The sequence below is a fragment of the Rattus norvegicus genome, chromosome 10 (assembly GCF_036323735.1).
Source record: "Rattus norvegicus strain BN/NHsdMcwi chromosome 10, GRCr8, whole genome shotgun sequence".
In the NCBI taxonomy this organism is placed as follows: Eukaryota; Metazoa; Chordata; class Mammalia; order Rodentia; family Muridae; genus Rattus; species Rattus norvegicus.
This window is the reverse complement of record NC_086028.1, coordinates 88,704,344-88,727,907: the sequence shown is the minus strand read 5'-3', so window position 1 is coordinate 88,727,907 and position 23,564 is coordinate 88,704,344. Positions and strand designations below refer to the sequence as shown.

At 48.6% G+C, this 23,564-nt stretch overlaps 1 protein-coding gene and 1 long non-coding RNA gene across 6 annotated transcripts in view; one reads left to right on the top strand and one right to left on the bottom strand.

Moving 5' to 3' along the window:
- Nucleotides 1–2,882: 2,882 nt before the first annotated feature.
- LOC120095297 (uncharacterized) lies at nucleotides 2,883–22,827 on the bottom strand. Of its 4 annotated transcripts, none has more exons than XR_005490776.2 (3): nucleotides 11,806–22,827; nucleotides 8,912–9,621; nucleotides 2,883–2,987 (listed from the first exon to the last, which is right to left on the bottom strand). It is a non-coding gene; the product is annotated as an uncharacterized LOC120095297 (long non-coding RNA). The 4 variants fall into 4 exon arrangements; XR_010055829.1 differs by having other exon boundaries at nucleotides 12,475–22,827; XR_010055827.1 differs by having other exon boundaries at nucleotides 2,883–9,621.
- The window catches only part of Map3k14 (mitogen-activated protein kinase kinase kinase 14), a 50,253-nt gene continuing 38,927 nt past the window's right edge, over nucleotides 12,239–23,564 (top strand). Inside the window, exon 1 of one of the 2 annotated variants that reach the window (XM_039086418.2) lies at nucleotides 12,239–12,381. The gene's annotated coding sequence lies outside the window, so the exon portion shown is untranslated. The remainder of the gene's footprint in view (nucleotides 12,382–23,564) is intronic. The other variant, NM_001108301.1, reaches the window with a different exon arrangement.

The following is a 23,564-nucleotide window of genomic DNA, read 5'->3' as shown; positions in this document are numbered from 1 at the left end:
CCCTCCCAACACTTACCTTGTGTTGTTTCCTATTTTCCTCACACCTGACACTTCTTCTTCCTGGATCCCTGCCTGTTCCCCACTGTTCCACTCAACCCCGGCCTCTCATATCATCCGCAGCCTCTTTGCCCCTTTACCTTGTGCCCCAGAGAAAGCCGGTAGCCACTGCCAGGCCCCAGCCACCAGGTGCGCAAGCCTATATCTACATTTCTTCCGTCAGGCTAATTGTTTGTGTCTTTAGCTAACAAGACGTGGTTGATCACGGGCCCTCGGGTGGCTGTGGGCATTGTTCTAAAGGTTCGGCCGTAGCAATCTCCTAGAAGGCGTATTTGCGTTCAGTCATTTCATCATGTTATATTTTAAGAGAATTGAGCTGGGCAAGCCTGAGCCGGATGGTGCTCATCTGACTGAGGACGCTGCATAAAGGCCCTGGGCAAAAAACACCTCCGAATGTCTCCGGAGCCAGGGATGACAGAGATAGGACAGCTGTGGGACTGAGGGAAAGAGACACTCTGAAGGAATGCCCACTTGTGACAGTTCATTAAACCAAAGGTCTTCCGTGTCCATTTATGACAAGTTTGTTAAGTGAAAAATCTACCATGACCAGAAACTCTTTTGTTCCCCTCAGAAACTCTTTTTTTTTTTTTTTGGTTCTTTTTTTCGGAGCTGGGGACCGAACCCAGGCCTTGCGCTTCCTAGGCAATCGCTCTACCACTGAGCTAAATCCCCAACCCCTTGAGCTAAATCCCCAACCCCTCAGAAACTCTTAAGAATTAAAAAACAAATACAAATAATACTGAAAAAATAATCAAATAAGCTGCCAAGGAAAAAATATGGAGGTGAGGCTGCCTGAACCCCAAAATGTACAAGCATTCAGCTGCAGACATAGCTGAGCATTAAACACCAGCCCAGAATGTACAAGGTCCTGGCAGCAGCAAAGCAAAACCCAATACACGATAGTCTAGCCTTCCTCTTGCTTATTAATTTTCTAAATTTAATGCTTTTTATTTAATGTGTATAGGTGCTTCGTCCGCATGTATGTCTGTGCGCCATGCGTGTGCCTGGGACCCGGAGACACCACAAAACACCATCAGACGTCCTGAAACTGGAGTTACAGAAGGCTGTAAGCTGTCATGTGGGTGCTGGGAATCAAACCCAAGTCCTTTGGAAGAGTAGCCATGGTCTTTACCAGTGCGCCATGGCTCCAGCCTCTTCCATTTTTACTCGGTGATTTCCCAACCTCGGTTGTGTGAAATCCCACCGGGTTTCCACTTGTGCTATTCATTTACCGTTTTCTCTAAGTCTCGCCACCTTTTAAAATTTTTTAAATTGTTTCGCTAGGAATGTTCGAATTTTGGAGGTAGAAATTCAGTAAGTACTCTTTTTGCTAATTAATAATTAATCCCAGTAACAACCACGTATTGTTACTGAACACTAGCCAGGTTCCATGGCCCGCTGACACGGTCACTCTCACACCGATACTGTGTTAAAGAGGCTTGCTAGCTGGGCCTGTTTATGCAGGCCTGCCATCCCAGCTCCACAGGAGGCTGAGACGGAAAGGTTACAAGTTCAAGGGCAGCCAGGCTGAGGTAGACTCAAAAGAAAATAATCGAAAAGAAGCACAGAGAGAAGGCTCAGCAGCCAAGAGCACTGGCTGCTCTCAGAGAGGACCTGGGTTCAGTTCCCATCCCTCAGACGGTGGCTCACAACCACCTGTGACCCTATTCCAGAGAATCCCAATCTCTCTTCTGGCCTCCACAGGCATCAGGCATGCGCTCGTACACATCTGTGCAGCCAAGCACTCGTATGCATGAAATAGTAAAGTAAAAACAAATCTTTAAAAAAGTATAAGGAGGGGTTGGGGATTTGGCTCAGTGGTAGAGCGCTTGCCTAGCAAGCGCAAGGCCCTGCGTTCGGTCCCCAGCTCCAAAAAAAAGAAAAGAAAAGAAAAAAGTAAAAGGAAGGCCAGCAAGTAGGGCGGAGAGGCACATGCCTGTAATCCCAACACCCACGAGTGGAGGCGGAGGATCAGAAGTTCAAAGCCAGCCACGGCTACATGAGACTTTATCCCAAGTACCAAATGCAATTACAAAGGCTGGCGCATGGTGCAGCTGCAGAATACTTGCTTAGCATGTGCAAAGGCCCAGGTTCAAGCTGGAGTACCCCCACCACAAGAAAAAGATTAGCCCGCCTCAGAGAGAGGCATAGAAGATGGAGTAGCACTGAACGAAGCCTTTCTCCATTCCATTCCAGCGACTCCATTCACTCATATTTTCCCGTTTTCTTTTGTGTTTGCGTATTACTTGGGCATGGGTGTGATGGTCAGAGGACAACTTTTGGAAGTCAGTTCTCTTCTTCCACCGGGTGGGTCCCAGGGACTGAACTCAGGTAAAGCTTGATGCCGGGTGCTTTTAGCCACCAATCCATATTACTAGCCCACTACCATTGATTAATTAATTAGTTTGTTTATTTTGAGACAGAATTTCTCTATGAAGCCCAGGCTGGCCTGGAATTCACAGAGATCTGCCTGCCTCTGCCTCCTGAGTGCTGGGATTAGAGGCGTGCACCACCACTGCCTGGTGTGTTTAAAAAAATTAGATAAAAGCTATACAAAGTTCTGACAAGAAAGCCCAATGGGTAAATATGCTTGCCTACAAGCATGAAGCCTCGAGCCATACAAAGGTCTGACAAGATGGCTGAATGGGTAAATGCTCTTCCCCACAAGCCTGAAGCCTCGAGTTTGATTCCCCAGGAGAGAACAAACTCTCAAAAGTTGTCTTCTGACCTCCATACATGTGTTATGGCGTGTCATACACACAATAAAGATAAGGGGCCTTATGAATGCATGCCACACGTTTGTAGATGCATGAGGTATACTGGAAAAAATGCAAAGCAGGTAAAATGGTTTATTCAACAGAGGACACCAGGGGCTGGGCGTAGAAGAAACAAGTTTGATCTTCTGCAGGGTGCACAAGCATGTCCACAGACTGTTTGATAGACAAGAGAAGACAGGAATTGGAAAAGGAATTAGCTTTGCAAGTGCACCGTGTGACTTAGCTCTGTGGCCTGTCACAGACCACCTACCTAGTGAACCATGAGGGGAACCCTGTACCCCTATGGAAACGTCCTGTTGGTATGTGGCTGATTATTGGGAAAAACTCTTGTCCCCACAGACTAGAGTCTGCACTAATCTCTGGATCCCAACATCTGGATTTTCCCTCAGTCTTACGTGAGCATCCTTTATCTTGCCCGAGTAAAACATATCTTGTTCCTAATCGGCCCTTAGCGTAGTCACGCAATCTTTGACTGACGTCCCTGGTATGTGCTTCAGCCCAGGGTAAGTCACCCATTCCTTTCCACTGCTTTCCTGGGGCAGTTTCCTCTCTCAGAAAATAGGAGTGGTGATGTCAGGGCACCAGGGCGGTGGACCTGGCTGGCTTTCGTCTCCATGTGTTACTTAATCCTAGGAAGCACGTACTTAAGGATATTTTAAAGTTTTGGCCTCAAGGTCATTTCATCCCAGGTCTACTGGGAAGGGGGTTCTCACCTTGGCTAAATCCTGCAAATCTCACTGTGTGGGTGAGGAAGGAACATCACAGAATCTCAATTCCGGGGGATTCATCGTACTGTCTGAAGCTGAAGACCGGAAATCCCTAGGAACGTCGCTGGTTATGTAACAATTCTATGGGGTTACTGGAGACTCAGGGCTTTCTGCTCTGCCTCCACAGATGAACTTTGTTGTTGTGTGCATGTGTGTGTTCGTGTGTGTTTATATATTTCTCCTCTCTCTGTGTGTGTCTCTCTCTCTGTCTGTCTGTCTCTCTCTCTCGCTCTCTCTCTCTCTGTGTTCGTGTGTGTTTATATATTTCTCCTCTCTCTCTCTCTCTCTCTCTCTCTTTGTGTCTCTGTCTCTGTCTCTGTCTGTGTGTGTGTGTGTGTGTGTGTGTGTGTGCGTGTGTGTGTGTGTGTGTGCGTGTGTGTGTAGAGGCCAGAGTTCAATGTCAGGTGTCTTTCTCTATTGCTCTCCACCTCATTTTTTTGAGATGTTAAAAATAACAACAACAACAAGAAACCAACTCATTGAACCTGGAGCTCGCTGATCTAGCTGGGCCGTCTGGTTATCGAGCCCCTGGGATCCCCCAGTGAGCCCTCGTGCTTCCCCTGTGCGAGGATTACGGACATGCCTCTACCATGCCCAGCCTTTTATGGGGATGCTGGAAACCTGGATTCAGATTTTCGTGTTTGTGTGGCGAGTATTTTACTAACCAAGTCAGCAGCCCAGTCCCTTGTTTTTCACTACTTTTGAATGATCTGTATGTGAGGGCATGTGCTCATGTCTGTAGGCACCCATGGAAACTAGAAGAGGGCGTTTGATGCCCTGGATCTGAGTTACAGGTGGTTGTGGGCCACCTGACAAGGGTGCTGGGAACTGAATCCTCCAGAGAAGTAGGAGCTGCCCTTAGCCACGCCATTTCTCTAGCCCCTGTGTTACTGTCTTTTAAAGCAGGGTGTTATATAGCCAATGCTGGCCTTGAACTTGCCTTGGTGTAACCAAGGAGGACCTTAAACTTCTGCTCATCTTGCCTTTTCCTTCTGAGTTCCAAGATGACCACCATACAATGAACATCTAATCTGTGCTGTGCTGGGATTGAATCCAGGCCTCCTCCAACCCTCAAATGAGGACTTTTACCCTTAAGCTGACTTCTATTTCTAGGCTTCCATGCTGCCAGACTCTGAGTCTATGCTCTAGAAAGAAAAAAGGGAGAAGGGCAAAGGACCAGCTAGATCCACCTATCTCCCTGGACAGGATTGGGTAACACAGTCATCCGGGCTGCAAGGAAGCATTAAACCTGAATAGGTCAGCCCTATAATTAAATAAGAGTTCTGATCATATATGAAGGGAGAATGGGAACCCCATAAGCAAATCACACTTTCATCTAACACTCTATTAAGCTGGGACTTAATCAGCAGGCTGTGATGGTTTGTATATGCTTGGCCCAGGGAATGGCACTATTAGAAGGTGTAGTCTTGTTGGAGGAGGTGTGTCACTGTGGGTGTGGGCTTTAAGGCCCTCATCCTAGCTGCCTGGAAGTCAGTATTCTGCTAGCAGCCTTCAGATGAAGATGTAGAACTCTCAGCTCCTCCTGCGCCATGCCTGCCTGGATGCTGCCGTGCTCCCGCCTTGATGACAATGGACTGAACCTCTGAACCTGTGAGCCAGCCCCAATTAAATATTGTCCTTTATAAGACTTGCTTTGGTCATGGTGTCTGTTCACAGCAATAGAACCCTAAGACACAAGCAGTGGGAATCCATTAACATTTTTGAGTGAGAGAGTAACCTTGTAAAAAGGATCAGTACTTAAATGGATGGGCATAGTAGCAGGGCCCTTTAATCCCATCACTCAAGAGACAGAGCTCTGTGAGTCTGAGGCCGGCTGGTTCTACACTAGTGAGAGCAGCCAAAGCTACATAGTGAACCCTGTCTCAAAGAGAGGAAAGGAGGGAGAGTGGGAGGGAAGGATAGCAATAGATAGATAGATAGATAGATAGATAGATAGATAGATAGATAGATGATAGATGGATGGATGAGTGAGTGGGTGGGTGGGTGGATGGATGGATGATTGGATGGATGGATGTGTAGACAGACAGACAGAGGAAAGGACTGACACTGAAAAGAAAGTAGGAGAAAAGGATAGAACAGACAAAGGGAGGTTCCAAACACAACAGGAACCACTTGAAGAAGAAGGTGTGACTTGGCACAAAGAGGTGATGGAGATTCCATCTTGGAGGACTGGCAGTGACATCATTGACACAGAGAAGTGTAGAAATGACAATGTCAGGTGGCTAGAAGGTAGACACATTCTCCGGGCCAGTGGAAATTCTACTTCAGAGCTCAGGTTGAAAGTTACAAGTGGAGGTGTCAGTTTAGAAGTAGGCAACTCTGAGAAGACAGAGGAAGGGGCAGAGCGACTGAAATGCCAACAGAACCTCTCTCCTCAGCTCGTGGCCCCAGCATCCTAGATGCGCCTTCTACCCCTGGCCAGATTCCATCCACCATGGCTTCTTGCTACTGCAGCTCTCCCTGTGACGACTCTGTCCTAGGTCACCACTTCCTGCCACTGCCCTGGTCCAGCCCTGTCACATCTTACTGCCAAGCTCTGTAGCTGGTCTTCTGCTCCGAAACTGCCGTGCTGCTACATGTTTTGAAAAGGGACGTTGAGTGAAAAGTCCATCTAGTATTTTAATCTGTCTTTTCCCGGGGCCCTATCTGCTATGGTGGTCTGCATTGCCTTCCACAGTTCAGGTCACAGGCTTCAGTGTGAGTTACATTTCTTTCCCTGTCCCTTATGTCTGACGTGTCCAGTTCCCAAATGGCTGGCTGTGCTTCATCGCCATCGCCACGCCTTGGCATGTGACTTCTGCTCCCCGTTACTCATTTGCCTGGCCTCCTGGCGCACCTGGCATGGCAGCAGTCCGTCTGAGAGGTACCCCTTCCACGAAACCTTCTCTGATCTTTCCTCTGTGACCTTCCTTCACCCAGTAGCTCCTCTGTCCTTTCTATTGTATTGCTGATTCCCCCAACCCCATGAATGACAGACCCCTTGCCTCATTCATCACCGTCACCAAGGACTAGGTCAAGGACCAGCTGCGTGCAAAGCGCTCAAATTGGTGCTGAATGATTCATTGGCAACCGAGAGGTAGAGACAGGTGGATTTCTGTGAGTTCAAGGCCAGCCTGGTCTGCATAGTGGAATATTGTCTCAAAAAAAAAAAAAAAAAAAAAGAGGAGGAGGAGGAGGAGACAGAAAACAGAAAAGGACTGGCTCCAGATGTTGCTGGTTGTCAGGAGTTTGTCCCCTCTAACCCCCCTTTCAAGTCCTTCCTTCCTGAGCTCCCTCAGAGAAGCTAGTCCCTATCTTCCCCCACTCCTGGGCTGTGTGCCCTGCTGTCTAACCCTCACTTTCTCTGCAGTTAACTGAGCCCTGCCAGCTCATAGGCCAGCCAGAGTCTGCCAGGAAACTAGAAGACAGACAACAAGGAGAGTCCATGTTTTCCCTCAATCCCTGTTCATCTTCAATGGGGGGCTGTGGAAATGGGTGAGTCCTCTGTGTGGTTCCCCAGTGACCCTGGCTCCCAGGCTCTGACTGACCCTGCCCTGTCTGGCCTTCCCACCAGGGGGCAGAAGTGGACTCCAGGTCACAATTGCCTTCTGTCGGCCTTCGCCATTCTTCCGTCTCCGGTGTAACTTATTCCTCCATGAAATGTTGTTCGAGCGTAGAATGATTCTGCTTGCATGGCTGCTTCCTGCCTGATGCAGTATAGTTCATCCTCCGTCATCACCCAACCAAGGCCCAGATGACTCAAGTCCTCATCTGAAGTGACTTAGATTCTGCCACTCACTAGAGCAAAAGCTCCCTGAGGGCAGAGACTGGTTGGATCCCAGCCGGACCCTCGTGGGCTCAGCACATCACACTGAGCAGTACAGGGAGATAGGAACTGAGACTGGGGCATTTAACGGAAGCCAAATTAGCAGGTGTTCACAGAGAGGGGAGGTAGGCAGAACCATCCTGCAAGGAGTTTATGCAAACAGAAGACACTGGGAAACAGTGTATTGGAGAGCGGGAGAGCCAGGATGATGGGGAAGGTGGTGTTTAGCTGGTTAGACATGTTTAGGCTGGGAGTCTGAGTTGCATTCATGGGTTGAAAGGAAGATGCTACAGGAGCAAGGGCCCTGGCTGTGGAACAATATGGTGTTAAGTGGCCTCCCATGAGGATTAATGCCACCAGAAGGATCAGGGGTAGTATTTTTTTTTTTTTTTGAGACAGCATAGGGCTGGAGAGATGGCTCAGTGGTTAAGAGCACTGGCTGCTCTTCCAGAGGTCCTGAGTTCAAATCTTAGCAACCACATGGTGGCTCACAACTATCTGTAATGAGATCTGATGCCCTCTTCTGGTGTGTCTGGAGACAGCTACAATGTACTTATATATAATAAATAAATAGATCTTTTTTTTAAAAAAGGTGAAAATGGAGAACTGAGAAGTACAGGTGCTAAGCCAGGGTTCCCTCCAATGGCGCCAAAGTCAGGGAGGTGGGGCGACTCAGAAAGGTATGTCCAGGCCTGATCTTGGTAAAGTCACCTTTGTCAATGCCTCATTTAGATGGCTCCACCCTTTGCCAAGGCTGGAACCTCTTCTTCCTCTCATCCTGACACTTCTCTCTCCTCCTCCCAGTTATATGGTCCCTTCTATCAACCGGATGTGTGGTAAGATGGGCCAATTGGAAAATGTTGGGAACTAGTTTGGATGGGGGGTGGGGGGAGCGGTACTCACATGTTTATTCTATTCACTTGATTCCCATTCAAGCTGCCAATGTGAGGTCACAGTCATCCCCGAATCTATCTGTTTCTTCTACTGCTTCTCCATCCCCTACCTAGAAATCTGGGGTAGGTCCAAACTGGGGACCGGCACTAACACCAGGGCTGCAGCTCTGACAGGCCCCTAGTGGGAGGAAGCATACCTTTTTCTCCAGGAATGGCTGCCCCTAGGCCTACATCCTCTCTCATGTCGTCCTCACACCAGCCCTCACCTGAACTCAAGATTTCACAGGAATGTGGGCCCGGGATGCACCGGCACTCACTCACGTGCTTCAGCCAACACCTTCATACTAGACATTCGGTAAAGGTGCTAAGGCCTGAAGACAATGCCCCTTCTCCAAGGCAAACAGGAAAGGACAAATGGCCCCTAAAACAGCCTTGTCTCACCACTGCACCCAACTCCACACAACTGATGGGGGTCCTTGGCTTTTTTGAACCCCAAAATCTCTATGGAATCCTGCCTACAGGGCGTGTGAAGTGCTGTGTCATTTGAATCGTGGATCTTCTGGTACAGCATAGTGACCCTGGGCATGTCACCTCTTTTCCAGGCTTCAGTTTGCTCTTCCTCGAGGTGAAGACAGTAGTGACGTTGCAGGGGTTCTCGAGTAGGGACGGCTGCTCCTGGGGATGCTTAGCAGTATCCAGGGTTTTTTGTTTTCACTCAGGGTATGGAAACCTTGGAGACAGTCAGGAATGCTCTTAAACACCCTACAACAGCAGGGCTTTTAGTGGACTGTCCAATACAAAATGTCATCCTGAGGTAATTCAAGTGAGGCTCCTCACGGACATACTCAGTGTCTAGCTCACGTTCTTTCGTTTGTTGGGTGATTGAAGACAGGGTCTTATGTAGCCCAGGCTGGCCTCAGACTCACTGTGTAGTTGAAGATGGAATTGAACTCCTGGTCTTCCTGCTTCCCACTTCTGGAGTGCTGGGATCACAGGCATACGCCACCACCCCACCATCGTTTCCGGCAGAGTCTGTCCTTAATCTCTTGCCAAGCCAGAAGCGGAGGAACGAGAGCAAAGGGTAATGACACATGGGTGTGAAGAGGCTATGATGTAACCCACTCCTTCGCATGACGACTTTACGAATTAATTTTTAAAAACGAGTGATGTAAACAAACAAGCACAGAGGCTGAGCTGGGAATAGGGCGTGGCTGTTATCCCTAGGCTGGAGACGTGACGGCAGGAAGAAGTGTGAGGCTAGCCTGGGATAAATAAGGAGTTATAGACCACAGAGACCTTACCTAGAAAGAAAAAAAAAAAAAAACCAGGGAATTATAGACCTTACCTAGAAAGATAATAATAATAATAATAAATAACAATATATAAAGACATATAGGCTACAGAGATTTTACTTAGAAAAGGGGGAAAAAAGGGTGAGAATGTAGCCCAATAGCAGATTACTTGCCTAGCATATGCAAGCTCCTGGATTTGGATCGTCAGGTCTACAGAACAGACAGACCCTACTTTTTTTTTGGTTTTTTGTTGTTGGTGGGTTTTTTTTTTGTTTTTTGTTTGTTTGTTTGTTTGTTTTTGTTTTTTTGTTTTTTTTTCAGATTGGCGGAGTCTTACTCTCGTGTCTCCAAACCTGAAATAGATGGGCTGTGAAACCCCCTGAGTACTAAGAGGCCAGCACTGCCCCAAGTATGAGTCACCCTGCAAATGTCAATTATTTTATTTAAAGCTGAGCTGAAGTTGCACAAGTGACTCAGGGGCTCAAAGCCTGCCCAGACTGCCATGACTTAGAGCAGGAGGAAGTCAATTTTGCCCCAAAGCTCTCCTAGTGGGTGGGTATTTCGAGATTCAGAGATACCCCAGGGCTCTCTGGGAGAGAGAAGAGGGGTGTTTGCTTCTTGTCTCATACTCTGTGGAGACAGAAGAGAAGTAGCCGAAACCAAGAAGCGCTGCTTTCCCCTAATGTTTTCCTTGTTAATGAGTCCAGTGGTTTGTACACACACACACACACACACGCAAGCTGACCCTCCTGCAGAGCCTTGTGTCAAGGTAGAGTTGAGTCTGTTCTCACTAACACATCCTATTGGGTGTAGGCTTAAAGAGCAATCATCTCAATGGACTAGACCACTCACGAAAGGGACCCGGGACAGAGGGTATCAGGAAAGCTAGGAAGCACAGAAACGATGGCTGTCCTAAGAAAGGAGGGGTGAGAAGGAGCCGGCAAAAGTGAGCCAGCCCTGCAGGGAGCGTCTGCAGATTCTGGGCCTGTTGCCCACAGTTTTCCTGAGAAGTGCTTTGCCCAGAGGCAAACAGGTGGTGGGAGGGGAGAGACAGACACCCAAGAGACCTGATACCGACCTGTACATCTGGCCCAGCTCTGCCTCTCTCTGACTCACTGAGATGCCAAACCTTAGGGGTGGAAGGAGTTTTTTTCAGAAGCCCCCAGCCCCTTTTCCCCCCTTGTCTTACCATCGCTCAGCTGGCCACTAGCAGAGACAAGATATGTCTCAGAGACTGACATATAGCCTCTGCGTATACTGAAGTATATAGACTCAGTTTGAGTCCCAGCCAGAAATAGTTCTAGAGACAACACTTGACCCGGTTGAGACTAAGGCAACATGGGCTATTAGCAACTGCAGGCTTTGCTCTAAGGTGTTTGTGGCCCAGGGGAGTGGGTGAGCCTCTCGGGTTGTTGTTTATTTGGTTTTGTTTCCACACAGAAGTTAGGCTGTGCAGCTCAGATTGGCCTCCTAAATGCAGGCCAGGTTGTGGGATTTCCATATAGTCTGAATGAATGGCTTTGCTTGGTGTCCGACGACAGAGGTCTGCTTGAACTGTCTCCAGAAAGAAGCTAGGTCTGCAAAGTGGTCACAAGCAGACAGTGGCCTGGCCCTGGATCAAACCTTTCCAGACAGGCTGTTCCTGGATCTGACCAGACAAGAATATGGCTTCCACTCCCATTGTACAGCCAGTCCCTGCATCTGCAGATAGGACTCCTAGCAGAGTCCCTAAGGTCGCAGCAGCACATCTTTCATTCTGGAAACATTCAAAATTACGCACTTGTAATTTCTTATTGCCAGTAGATAGAAGCTGGTGGTACATTAGCAAAGGAGGTCTATTAGCAAAGTTAGAAAAGGAAAAAAAGAGTCCATACATTCCCTACACTCCTTCCCACCCCCATTAAAAAGAGCACTGTAGACACCATGCTTTCAAAGTCCAGATCTCCCTGGCTCTGTAGTTTAGGATGGACCCTGTGCTCAGCACACACACCACGAAGCCTCTCCAGGGGGTGAACGGAGACTATATCACAAAATCTGCATGCTCCCTTAGAGCGGCATTTCAACACCCGGCCTGTGTTACGTAGGCCTTTGGTTCCCCACACTTCTCGAGGGCAGGCAAAGCAAACTCATCTTCACACACTTTACAGCACCGGGTTCACACTAAGTGCTCCAAAAAAGTGTTTCTAGACCCACCAGTCCTCCACCAAGCAACCACGCCCTCAAGCAGAATGGAGAGAAACCCAAGACTTTGGAGACAGAGCGCCCCGCCGTCTCCAAGGTAACCAAAGCCGAAGCTGGGAATGCCCACGCATGCGTAGAGTCGCCCTTCCTTCCCGTAACCTCAAAAAGAATGCAACCCGTAAAAGATTTGCCCCAAGTGGAGAGCGCATGCGTGATTCAACCAACACCCTGGCCTCCTTCGCCTACCGCCCGCCCATCCACCCAGCCGTCGGCTCTAGATGCCCTGGCCGGAAACAGTGCCCATTTGGGGGAGGCCTCGCTAGCCAATCGCTGCTGAGCAGTGGACGGCAAGCCGGCCGAAACAAGATGTCTTATTGGCTAACCTGTAGGAATGGGTGGGATCAAGGGTCGCGTTGGGGCCAAAGAAAGGAGGCGGGAAGCTAGCAAAGTCGCAGCCACGGGGGGAGGCGTGACCCGGGGCGGAGCTAGATGTGGGGGCGTGGTCGGGGAGGGGCAGCTGAGGCCCCGAGCGATCGCTGGCCAGCGAAGCGCCACACTCGCTTGTTTGAGGAGAACGGCGCTCCGCCGGTAGGTGACTGGGCAGAACCCCGAGACCTAAAGCGGGGCGCTGAGGGAGCGGGCAGGGAAGGGGCGCCTCCCAGGCCGGGGCCGGGTTGCAACCTGGCTGTCCACGAGGGATGGCTGGGATGGGTGGCCGGGTGTCTGCGGTCTAACACGCTCGCACGCTCAGCGCCATCAACGCCACGCTCGAAACGCCTTGCTCGCCTGGAACCTCCAGGCCGCGCACCCATGGGTCACACGCTTGCCCGGAACGCGCGCGGGTACTGTCTGTTTCCCTTTCCCCAACGTCCGTGCCATCAAGTTCAGCCGCCCTACTGCCAGACCCGGCTCCTGGGTGCCCCCCAAGAGAAGGTGATCGCTCCACTGTCCTAGGAAATGATATGCGCAGCCTTTCCCAGTGAACTGCTTGGGATCACTTGTTCTGAGAGGAACACTGCTCTGGGCACTCAGCAGTGCAGTGCTAGTCGCTGATGATATCCTCTCTCCTCGATGGTCCTTACCATTCTGTGTAATTCTGTGTTCTATTCGGGACTTTTGGGGTCTGTTTATATGTACTAGTCCTATCTTGGAAGCTCATCGCGGCTCTGGCAACTTTCAGCCACCTGTCACTAAGTAAAAAGAAACATTTGTTCGAGGCAGAGATTCCCACCTGCTTTGGAGCCTCATCGTGTTAACTTCAGAAAAGGTCCCCCCCACCCCATCTTTTGAGATTAAAAGATGGCTGTCAGCCCTAAAGGATGGATAGGGGTGGGCACGGGTTGTCAAGAGGATGAGTGGAGAAAAGTTTCAAGTATCAGTAGTGTCTTAGTGACAATTTGTCGTTGTTGTTGTTGTTAATTGGAGACAATGAACAATCATGGCTGGATTAGGGACGCTAAAAAAAAAAAATGAAATGAATGAGGGGTGGCACCATGACCAGTGGACTTTGGAACACTGGCACAGATCTAGAAACACAGTCTTTCAGAAAGATTAGAGGACTGTATCCTGACTTTAGTTTTACCTGTTTTTGCTTAATGAGTTTCCCACTTAGTGGTAGGTGTGGTGAGATGCATAGACTGTTGTCCCGTTGGTAAGTGAAATACCTGAATCAGGTGAGGGGATGACATACCTTGTCTGTGGCCTCAGAGCCAGGAGTGAGAGGGAGTTCTTCAGATCCCTGAATCAGAACAGTATAATGTAACTATGCTAGAGAAAAGAGGGGGGGAAGGTTTGGGCTGATCTTCTTGCTGTTAATGTAAGAGGATGCTTTGAAGACTCTTGACTTGCTTATGAAGTGCGTGTGGATTTCCTCTTGTATTTAAAGTGATGTCAAAGGCAATTCCTTTGGGTGGATGCCAGCTTTCTGAGTTTTTCAAACGCCTTTAAGACATCTTGAAAACTAGGCATGGTGACACACACCTGTATCCATCACTGGGAGGCTAGGACAAGGAGGATTTGCTGTGACTTAGAAGCCTATCAGGGCTTCAGAGCAAGGTCCTGTCTCAGAACACCAGAAAGAAAGAAAGAAGGAAAGAAAGAAAGAAAGAGAGAAAGAAAGAAAGAGAAGGAAGAGGACATCCTGATTTATTTGGAAGAGTGTGATAAATTTCTCAGAACAGCTCGTAAAAATAGTTAATATGTCTGACTTTAATTTTAGAAGTAAGTACCCAGCTTACATACCCAGAAATACATACCAGCAGTTTGTGAAGTCAAACAGTACTGTGCGATCAGGCTTCAGGTCATTTTCTGATTGTTTCTGGGTGGATAGAGCAGTTCTGAAGGGATTTTGTTTTTTGGGTTTGTCATTGTTGTCGTTGTCGTTGTTGTTGTTTTGTCTCTGGTGTCTGTTAGAGTTTGTGGGAGTGGCACCACAGACAGAGACCCTGCCAATGAACCTTCGCCTATCAAACAAAAATGCCTGGTTTGCCATTCACCCTTGGCAGATAAAGTGTGGTTCCTCATTTTGATTCTCCCGATGAACACTGATTCCTTTGTGATCTGCTTGGGGTTGAGAGGACAGGGCTCACCCTGATTGGTTGTCCAGACCTAGACAACCGTTGTGAGATTTTTGGTGAGTTAAAGGGTTCCTCCTTAGCTAGGGTCTGGTAGGAGACTGGACGGATGTGAAATAGATAAAAGCTTAAATCTAGGCTCGTTCCTTTAGAGCCATTTTCCCCTCTCTTTAAGAGTTTTGTAGTATCACTTGCCTGTGAAGTCACTTTGTCACTTTGTTTTTTTGTTTCTTTTTTTCCCCTTGTCTCAATGGACAGCACATGGGCTTCTTACAGGTGCTACTCCCCTGGGAAGACCTCACAGGCTAATCCTGATTGGCTTGACAGATTTTTCCCCCCTTAGGAGAAAAAAGAAAACTGAAAACCAAATTCAGACCCAGTAAAAGGTCAGCTCGCAGCACACGCGGGCTGACGGTTCCACCGATAGCACCCATCAACTAGATGCTTTTTTTTTTCCTGGCAAAAGGTTAAAATGCAACTAAAATTCTGCTTTCGTGATTAATAAGTCACTACCGCAGTTGTGTCTGATGCTTCCTGTTTGCCCCATTTTAGTCTTTCAGTTAAACCGGAGGCTTCTGAGCACCCTGGGCACTTCTGATGGCACCAGCATGAAGCGGGTGGGAAGAGGGGTGGTTCAGAGAGTGGATAAGTCAGCCCTCCCTGCACAGCAGGATCCCGAATAAGGGAAAGGAATGGGTTGAGTGTCTTCACGGGTAGGGTGAGCTGTTCGAGTGCGAACACTCTGTTCACTTGGTAAGGCCGACTGCAAGGTTGATGGCTGTGGGGCAGAACAGGAAGGCAGGTGGAAGGCAGGCAGTCTAGGAGCGCGTTTCAGCAGCTCTGAGCAGGGTGCTGAGGTAGGGCCTGAGTTCCGAGCTTCTCTCACAGCCCGAGGGACAGGGCAAAGGGAGCTTTCCTCAGAAGCCTGTGTGTTCTTGTATTCGTGCTTAAATTGAGACCCCCCCTCCTTCCCTTCCTGCTGTTTCATTCTTTCATCTTGAGCTCCCTGGTAGAAATCCTTTGGAATTGTGTACACCGGGTAATGGTTTTTGTAGATAACCTTTCTGTTTTCTTACAGTAAAGAGAGGCTAAGCTCTTTAAAATGAGGATTAAATAAGACAGACAGTAAATCTTAGGAATTTGGAGTTATGCCCAGAATCTAAAGTGACTTTTCTTTACATATATATCCTTGGTTTATAATACTCACTTGCTCAAGAATCACAAGCCTACATTCCCCCCCAAAAATCCATTTTGAATCCAGTTAGTCCTGAGAAGCAGTTTTGAGTATCCCCTTATCAAAACGATTCTTCATCGATATCTCTATGTAGCGATTGCTGGTTCTAGTCCTTAGTAAAAGCCTACTCTCTGAACAAGTGTGGCTATGATCTTTTTCCAGGTGTGGAAACTAAGAGAGAAGGATCAAGTGCTCTGTCCAGTGAGAGAGCCTGTCCACAGGGCCACCACATCCACTGTGGTGGTTTATGTTGTCAGACAGACCTGGGTCAGGGCCTGTCTGCCTGGGACTGTCTGTGTGCTCTCAAGCAAATTGCTTCAGGGAGCCCAGAGTGCCTCTTCTTCCAGTGGAGTCAGAAACATTTCCTGGGGCCCTTTCAAGTAGAAGAAAGGAGAGGATCCGTGTGCTGAGCTGAGCACAGTGACCGCCATCATTGTCGTGGTTGTTAGGGCAGCAGCAGGCGGTTACTACATTGTGACTAGATCTGTCTTTGGTAAGATAATGTCAAGAAAAGTCGAAGTGCCTGACAGGTCAGTCATTTCTTAAGCAGGCCCTCCAAGGTCTGCTTCCTTGCCTGGGGCATTTGGCTGTAATGTTTTCCCAGCCTTTTTTTTTTTTTAAAGGTATTATATGTATTCATTGTGTGTGCACATGTGTGTATCATAGCACCCATGTGAAGGTCGGAGGACAGTTTGCAAGAGTCACTTCTTTCTTTCCACTGTGTGGGTTCTAGAGAGCAAACTCAGGTCTTTGGGCTGGGCTGTGAACATATTTACTCAGTGAGCCATCTCCTTAGCCCCTGGTTCCCTCAGGCTTGTTCTACATCCTGCCCTCCCAATACTTCAGATAAGCCTAGAAAGACCTAGGAGTTTGCAGTCCTAAATAAGAGGTTACCTGTGCAGGGCCTCCCGGGACTCTGATCCAAACAGACCTGCACCTGCCTGGGAGGTCCCTCATGTCCTCCATGTGGTTAAGTGGGTCCCAGCATTGACCTGGTTCGAGAAAAGTTTGTTTATAGGATATAAGCCACTGGGGGACAAGGAGACAACATTTGGTTCTTTGGGGGGAGTATAGCTTTCCATCAGCCCATGGCACCCCACTTCTCCATTTTTCCATTAAAACTGTCTTATCTCTCTGACCAGGTCTGAGAGCCCTGGCTCTACAGTCAGGCCCTTGCAGATTCTGCTTCAGTTATCATGGATCGGGGGTGGGGGTTGGGGAGAGTATTAAATTCCTTTCTCCCTCTTAATACAAAGCAAAAATACTGGCTCCCATCACGCTGACATTCTTTCTAAACAGCGTTTGTTTTCTCTTGGGGAAGCTGTCTTGATAGGCGAAGAGTCATTTCTGAAGCGAACCTAGTTTTTAGAAAAAATAAATCACCGGATGTCAAGCCTCGTGAGGAGCTTGCTCAGATGAAAATGAAAGCAGCAGGCCCAGGGTGGCACTCGCCTTCCAGGCTGGAGGTGAAGGCAGAGCAGGGTGTCTGGACCCTGCTCAGTCACTGGCTGGCCCACAGGCTGCCTGTATTTGATAGGTGCCTTAGTCATTTTTCAAGCAGCTTTGTTTAGGTGAGGGGAGTACTTTCTCTGGAAGGTGAGTCACTCGTGCAGGGGTGTAGGTAACAGGCCATTTGTTCCCCAGCCCAGTTGCAGAGGAAGTCCTGAGCAGACCATGTTGAAAAGCCTTCTGCTAAAGATCACCCTCATTCCAGCCCAAGGGCTAGGATTAGGGAGCAGGAAGCTCATGGGAGGCTCCTGGAGCTTGCTGACTGACAGACCCATCCTCTGGTGGGTCATGTGGGCAGGGCACGGAGCCCAGGTCAGCAGTGTCACCAGTCCTGAGTCCAGCCACCTTGAGGGTGGAAAATGGCTCACTTCCAGTGACAATCAGCAGAGTGACAGGAGTGAGGCTTTGGCCCTGGGGAACTGGGAAATCCCTTGGCAGAGTTAGAGATAAAAACTGTGCTTGGAGATGAGAGATTTGGGGAGAACCCTTTTCACCCTTGCCTTCCTTCTCGCCACCTGAATTGAAGGCTCACAAGAGCTCCAGGGGTTGGGAAGGAAAGCCTATTGCTCCCTGGGTTTCAGGGAGCTTGAGGGACTGCAAACTCATTACTCAGTTGTCTCCACTCACCAGGGTCAGCATCTGAACCCAGAAAGAAGCATCAGAGGGAAGGCCTGAGCCGTCCTTCCCTCCCATATTCCAGTGGTCAAAGCTTCTGCTGATTCTCATTCCTGAGAACTGTCCATAAGCAGTGTCCACAGACAGAGGGCCTTTCACAATGTGTCCTTGACTGGTGTACTTCATGCTGGTCTGCGTGTCCAGGGCCATCCACAAGGTGCACCTGACTGTTCATCGGCTCAGTAGAACTGATAATCCCTTGCAAGTGTTCTGATTCCCTAACACAGAGTCCTCCCCAGTACCCGCATCCCAGTAAGCTGAGGTAACTAGCCATCCCTTCAACTTGCTTTGGACTAGCATAGCTAAAAATAAATAAATAAATAAATAAATAAATGCCTTAGGCCTTAACTATTCTATCAAGAACAAGTTGTTAGAAATATAAAATAGGAGGGTTGGGGATTTAGCTCAGTGGTAGAGTGCTTGCCTAGCAAGCGCAAGGCCCTGGGTTCGGTCCCCAGCTCCGAAAAAAAAGAAAAAAAATATATATATATATATAATAGGCAGGCATGGTAGCACAAGGAGGCAGGTGGATCTCTGTGAGTTCAAGGCCAGCCTGGTATACATAGAGTTTCAGGACAGCCAGGGCTACCTAGTGAGACCCTGTCTCCCCGCCCCCCCCAGCTGGGGACCAAACCCAGGGCCTTGAGCTAAATCCCCAACCCCGAGACCCTGTCTTAAAGAAACAGAAAAGAAAGGGAGGGAGGGGCCCTGGGGAGATGGTACAGTGGCCACAGTGCCTGTTCTGCAAGCCGAAGACCTGAGTTCAGAACCCACATCAAACGCTAGGTGCAGCATTGTGTTCCTGTGACCCCAGTGCTAGAGCCAGAGAGTAAGGATCCTGGGGGCTCCTGGGAGTTTGCTAGCCAGCCAATCAGCCTTCAGGGAGCTCCAGTTTTAATGAGTAAGTGAGTGGATAGACAGACAGACAGGAAAGCCACTGAGGAAAACACCTGACAGTCACTGTCTGGTGTACGTGTACACACACACACACACACACACACACACACACACACACACTCGAGGATGCACTTGGGGGTGTGGTGACGGATGGGAGGCAAGCATTCGTTAATTAGTATCTGTACCTTTCTCTGCAAAAGATTGAATAAGACCCTCCAGCAATGGGCTAACCAAGCCTGAGCTCTGTACTGCATCACGTTGACACCAGACCCAGGAGCTGCCCCCAGCAGAGGACTTTTACCCTATCAAACAGCTCCCCTGTCTGTTTCCCCACACTAAACCCATCACTCTCAGGCTCCCTGCAAACTCTACAGGGCCTGGGAAGGGTGGAACCTGTGTGGCTTCTGCCCTGTGTCTAAGAAAATGTCAACAGAAAGCTGTTTATTTGACTCTCTTCTCTACCATAAGGTTGATGTGGTTGAAAGAAGGCCAAGGTTGATAAGAAAATACAGTCTAGGTAGGGCTACCCGGAAGTCTCAAAGGTTGTCTCCACCTTAAAGGCACTTTCTTCTGCTCCCAAGCAGTATCTCACCTAGTGTGGGCCTTGAGTGATTGTCAATAATTGATTTTTGAGGTTCCAAATCCACTGGGCAGCCAGAAGCATTTGCATCTTTCCTCTCTGAAGACATGGCGTGTTGCCCATGGCTTACAGGTGTCCAGCAGAGCCCGAATAGCCAGTGTGATCCCAGCCAGACTGTCTTGGCTCCTCTCCAGGAGAGGCCTTTGAGGGCAAAGCATGATGTCATATCTGGATAGTGGTCCCTGTACATGCAAAGAGTGGGTACAGCTGATCCTTCTGGTGACCCTGGCTTTTTTCTTTACTGACCAGAATTACTGTATGAGGAGAGGCTGGGAGGTGAGGAAGAAAAGTGTTCAGCCGGCCACAAATGAGGATGTGATTGCCAGTTAAGATAAGACCCAGAGTGTACTGCCTAGGGGAGTTAAGGGGGTGAACAGCTCCTTGAACCCAGGGTGGCCTTATAGACAGAAATGTAAAAGAGCCTATATGTCCACCTTTTCCATCAGACAGTCCTGGTGAATATTGTGTGGATCAGAGAGGCAGAGGCTCATCTTCTCGCTCAGGTAGAAATAAGGGGGTCACCAGGTCAGTATTTAGGAATGATGCTGATGATGGTTTCAGCATCAGTTTCCAGACTTTCTTACTGGATGCAGGCAGGAAGATAGTCACTGGTGTGGTCCCCTTCTGCAGCCATGGGTGCCATCCCCGTGAGCTTGCCAAGTGACCAGGCAGTATGAGCACACAGATACCAATCCTGACAAGCTCCCACGGTCTATGGTCTATAGTCATTTTATTTGTGTGTGTGTGTGTGTGTGTGTGTGTGTGTGTGTGTGTTTGTGTTAGGGGTGGGAGGATGTGTGCCACCTTCACACTTGGAGGTTGGAGGACACCTTTGTGTCTTTTCCCCTTTACCTGGATTCTAGTCTCAGACCCAGGCAAGTGCCTGTGCCTGCTGGACCATCTTGCTGGCCCTCTTTGGTTTTATTTGTTTAGACGAGGCCTCGCTGTGCAGCTCCGGCTAACCTATAACTGTGATGACCGTGTGATTCAGGCTGCCCTCGAACTTACAGTGATCCCCCTGACTCTGCCTCTTGAATGCTGGGATGACGGGCATGTACTACCACACTTGGCCATTCAGTCATTCGTTCACTCAAGGAATGCTGGTAAAGCGTGTGAACTGCCAAGCTCTGGTAGGTAGAACACATACACGCCCCACTGGTGATGGTCCAACTTATGGTTCCTGACCTTACGGTGCTGAAGCAATAGACAGTCTACTAGAAAATTCTTCAGATTTTTATCTGAGCTCTTCCCGAGGTAGGAGACCATGGGGTTCATCTGGGCAGTGGCTAAGGGCCATAGCTCTCTTTCATGAAGCCTCACTATCATGAGGGAATATAGCTGGTACTACAGAGTGCTATGTTGTTCATCTATAATGTTCAGTAAGCCATGACATTAGACATAGCCTATGCATTTTACTGTGTTTTCGTCTGGTGATGCTTTCATTGGCTCTTATACCATTGAGCATGCACTAAAAAATCAAATCAAATGAAACATGGGCACTTCTGTTAAAGAACTCACCCTGGAGGGAAAGCGGGTGCATAAGGAGACATGCTCTGGCTTGAGGTAATGCTGTCACAGAGAGAGCTTTTTCCACAGGAGGAGCCCCCACCCTCACTCCTAGCCTGCCATGTCTAAGTTGGGATGACTTGAGCATCTCTTTCCTCTAAGAGCCTTGTTCTGCTTGTCGGTTTGGAATAAGCGCTTGCTAGCACTCTGGAGTCTTCAGCATCATCAGCACACAGGCGCTCTAACACAGTCAGGTCGGAAGTGCACAGTGCTTGGTGCCATGCAGACCTGAAGCGTGTGCAGATGGTTCAAGTCCTGACCCATGACAGCCCTTTGACAACTAGGGGCAGTATTCCAGGGTGGCCTTTCAGGGTTGGGAACAGGAAAAGCTCTTGTTTGGTTTGGTTACCATCGACTAGTCCAGCACTTGGGAAATGGTACCCACTGGGTAGAGTAGGTGTTTGTCATCCAATGAAAGTTCAAGGTGCAAGTCTAGACTCTTGCCTGTTGGTAAGACAGTAAGCGGGGCCATAGGCTTTTTCCTGTTTCCCTCCCTTCACGAAGGAATCAGTCTGAGGTTCTCTCCAGAACATACCTTTCATATTTTTCACCTCAGGAGAGAGCAAAATTATTGCCTTTAGTGTAAACAGACATATCAGATGCACCCCTGCCACTGTGTCTTCAGCTGATCACTTGGGAGAGTTTGTCAGAGAATATGTAGGGCACAGCTTCTAAAAGTAGGTCATGGCCATGGCTCCAGAGAATGGACCATGCTGCATCTCCTTCCCCCACCACTCCCATCCCCCTACCTTGGAAGTCTTCTGCAGAAAGCCAAGTTGTTTGGGTTTCTTGTTATTCTGAAGTTCCTCAAATTAGTTCCTCAATTTCAGAACCAGTCACCAGTGACTACAATGACCTTAAAGCCTCCTCCCTCACTGGGACACAGCCTGGCTTTCCCTTATCTAGGGCCTGAAGCCAGTCCCCACCTGTGTAAGCCCAGAAAGGAAGGCCACGGAGCAGGATTAGCCATGTGTAGGGAACAGCTCCTCACTATGAATCATTCCAAAAGGTTAGAGAGAGTTGTTTCACGGTTCACAGTAACAGTTGTTACTTATAACGATGACCTCAAGACTTGGCAAGATCCTGAAGTGCCTTTTGATTTATCAAAGAAACTGGTTTTGAGGTGACTCACACTTGACTCAGGAGGCTGAGGCAGGAAGGTTGTGAATTCAAGGCCAGCCTGGGCTACATAGCAAGACCTTGTTTCAAAAAAGCAAAACAAAATACAGCTAGGAAGGGAGGGAGAGGTTGTGCTGTGGTCTAGTGCGAGGCAGTGGGGTAACACAGAAATCTCTGGAAATGGTTGAACGGTATCTACATCAACTCCCATTTCATGAGAATTGCTAATTATAGGAAATGTCCCCGTATGCATATATAAAGGACACCGAAAGTGTGTTTGCATGACATACATAAGATATTATGGTCTGGAGTGAAGCTCACATGTAATTGGTGTTTCCCTTGACACCTCTCTTCACTCTGCATTTCTCTGCGTTGTGACGTCATGATGACCACTGTGGATCACGCCCCTCGCTGTGCTTCCATTGGCATTGGCTTTCTTGATGCAGTTTTTGCAGGTTCAATGTAACACTCTTCTTTTAAGGTTTATCAAATACCCCTGTCAGGGTTTGGAAGACCAAGTACTGACTGTGGCCTAGCGGCCAGTGCTCAGAGCTTCATTAGAAAACAAACAAACTGGGATTGGGGATTTAGCTCAGTGGTAGAGCGCTTGCCTAGAAAGCGCAAGGCCCTGGGTTCGGTCCCCAGCTCCGAAAAAAAGAACCAAAAAAAAAAAAAAAAAAAAAGAAAACAAACAAACCAAACAATGCCCAGAACCAGACTTGATCATAGTTACAGCCAGCTTGGACCTGGTCATGGGTTCATTCCAGGATGAGATTCTCATCCCGCAGCCCAGGAACACGGGCCTGCCACAGTTCCAGCCTGCAGTCTTTGCTGTCTGCGTCTTTTTCTAAATCACAGGCTGTCTGTTCACCACTGGCCATGGAGATGCTTCCTCCTGGGTCCGTCCCTGGGGTTTTCACTAGCAGATCTTTGTATTGTAACAGCCTCTGTATTTCAGTGCCACCTTTTAAAGCTCAGGTATTAGAAGACTTGGTGTTGTGGCTAAGAGTAGACTTTGACCTAAAAGTCCTTCGTGTGTGTCTGGTTGCTGCCTCTTCCCTGCAGTGTGACACTGTGCAGGTGACCTACAGACCCTCGGTTTCCTCCTCCGTATAAAGGACATTGGATGCCAGGCATGGTGGCTTATACCTGCAATCCCAACTCTCAAAAAGCAGAGGCAGAAGAATCATACGTTCCAGGCCAACTAGGATACATAGCCAGACCTGTCTCATATAAGTACGCAAGTGAATAAATAAAAATGAAGGATATAACGTCAGGGTCTTGCTCAGACCTGTGATGATTTAAGAAATAACACATGCATCCCATAATACAGAGTGAGCAGTAGCAGCTGCCAGCATGAATTTCCATGAACATGGACCAGAATGTAATTGTGTGGCTGCAAAGGACAACAGATGTTGGAAACACCCAAGGATATGATGAGACAACTGATTTCAGCCCTTCTGCTGACGTCCTCAGGTGTCACCAGGTCATCCCGTCAGTCCGTTCTGTGCTGAGACCTTACCAGTAGAGACAGGCTAGACAGGGGGTGCAGGTGGCT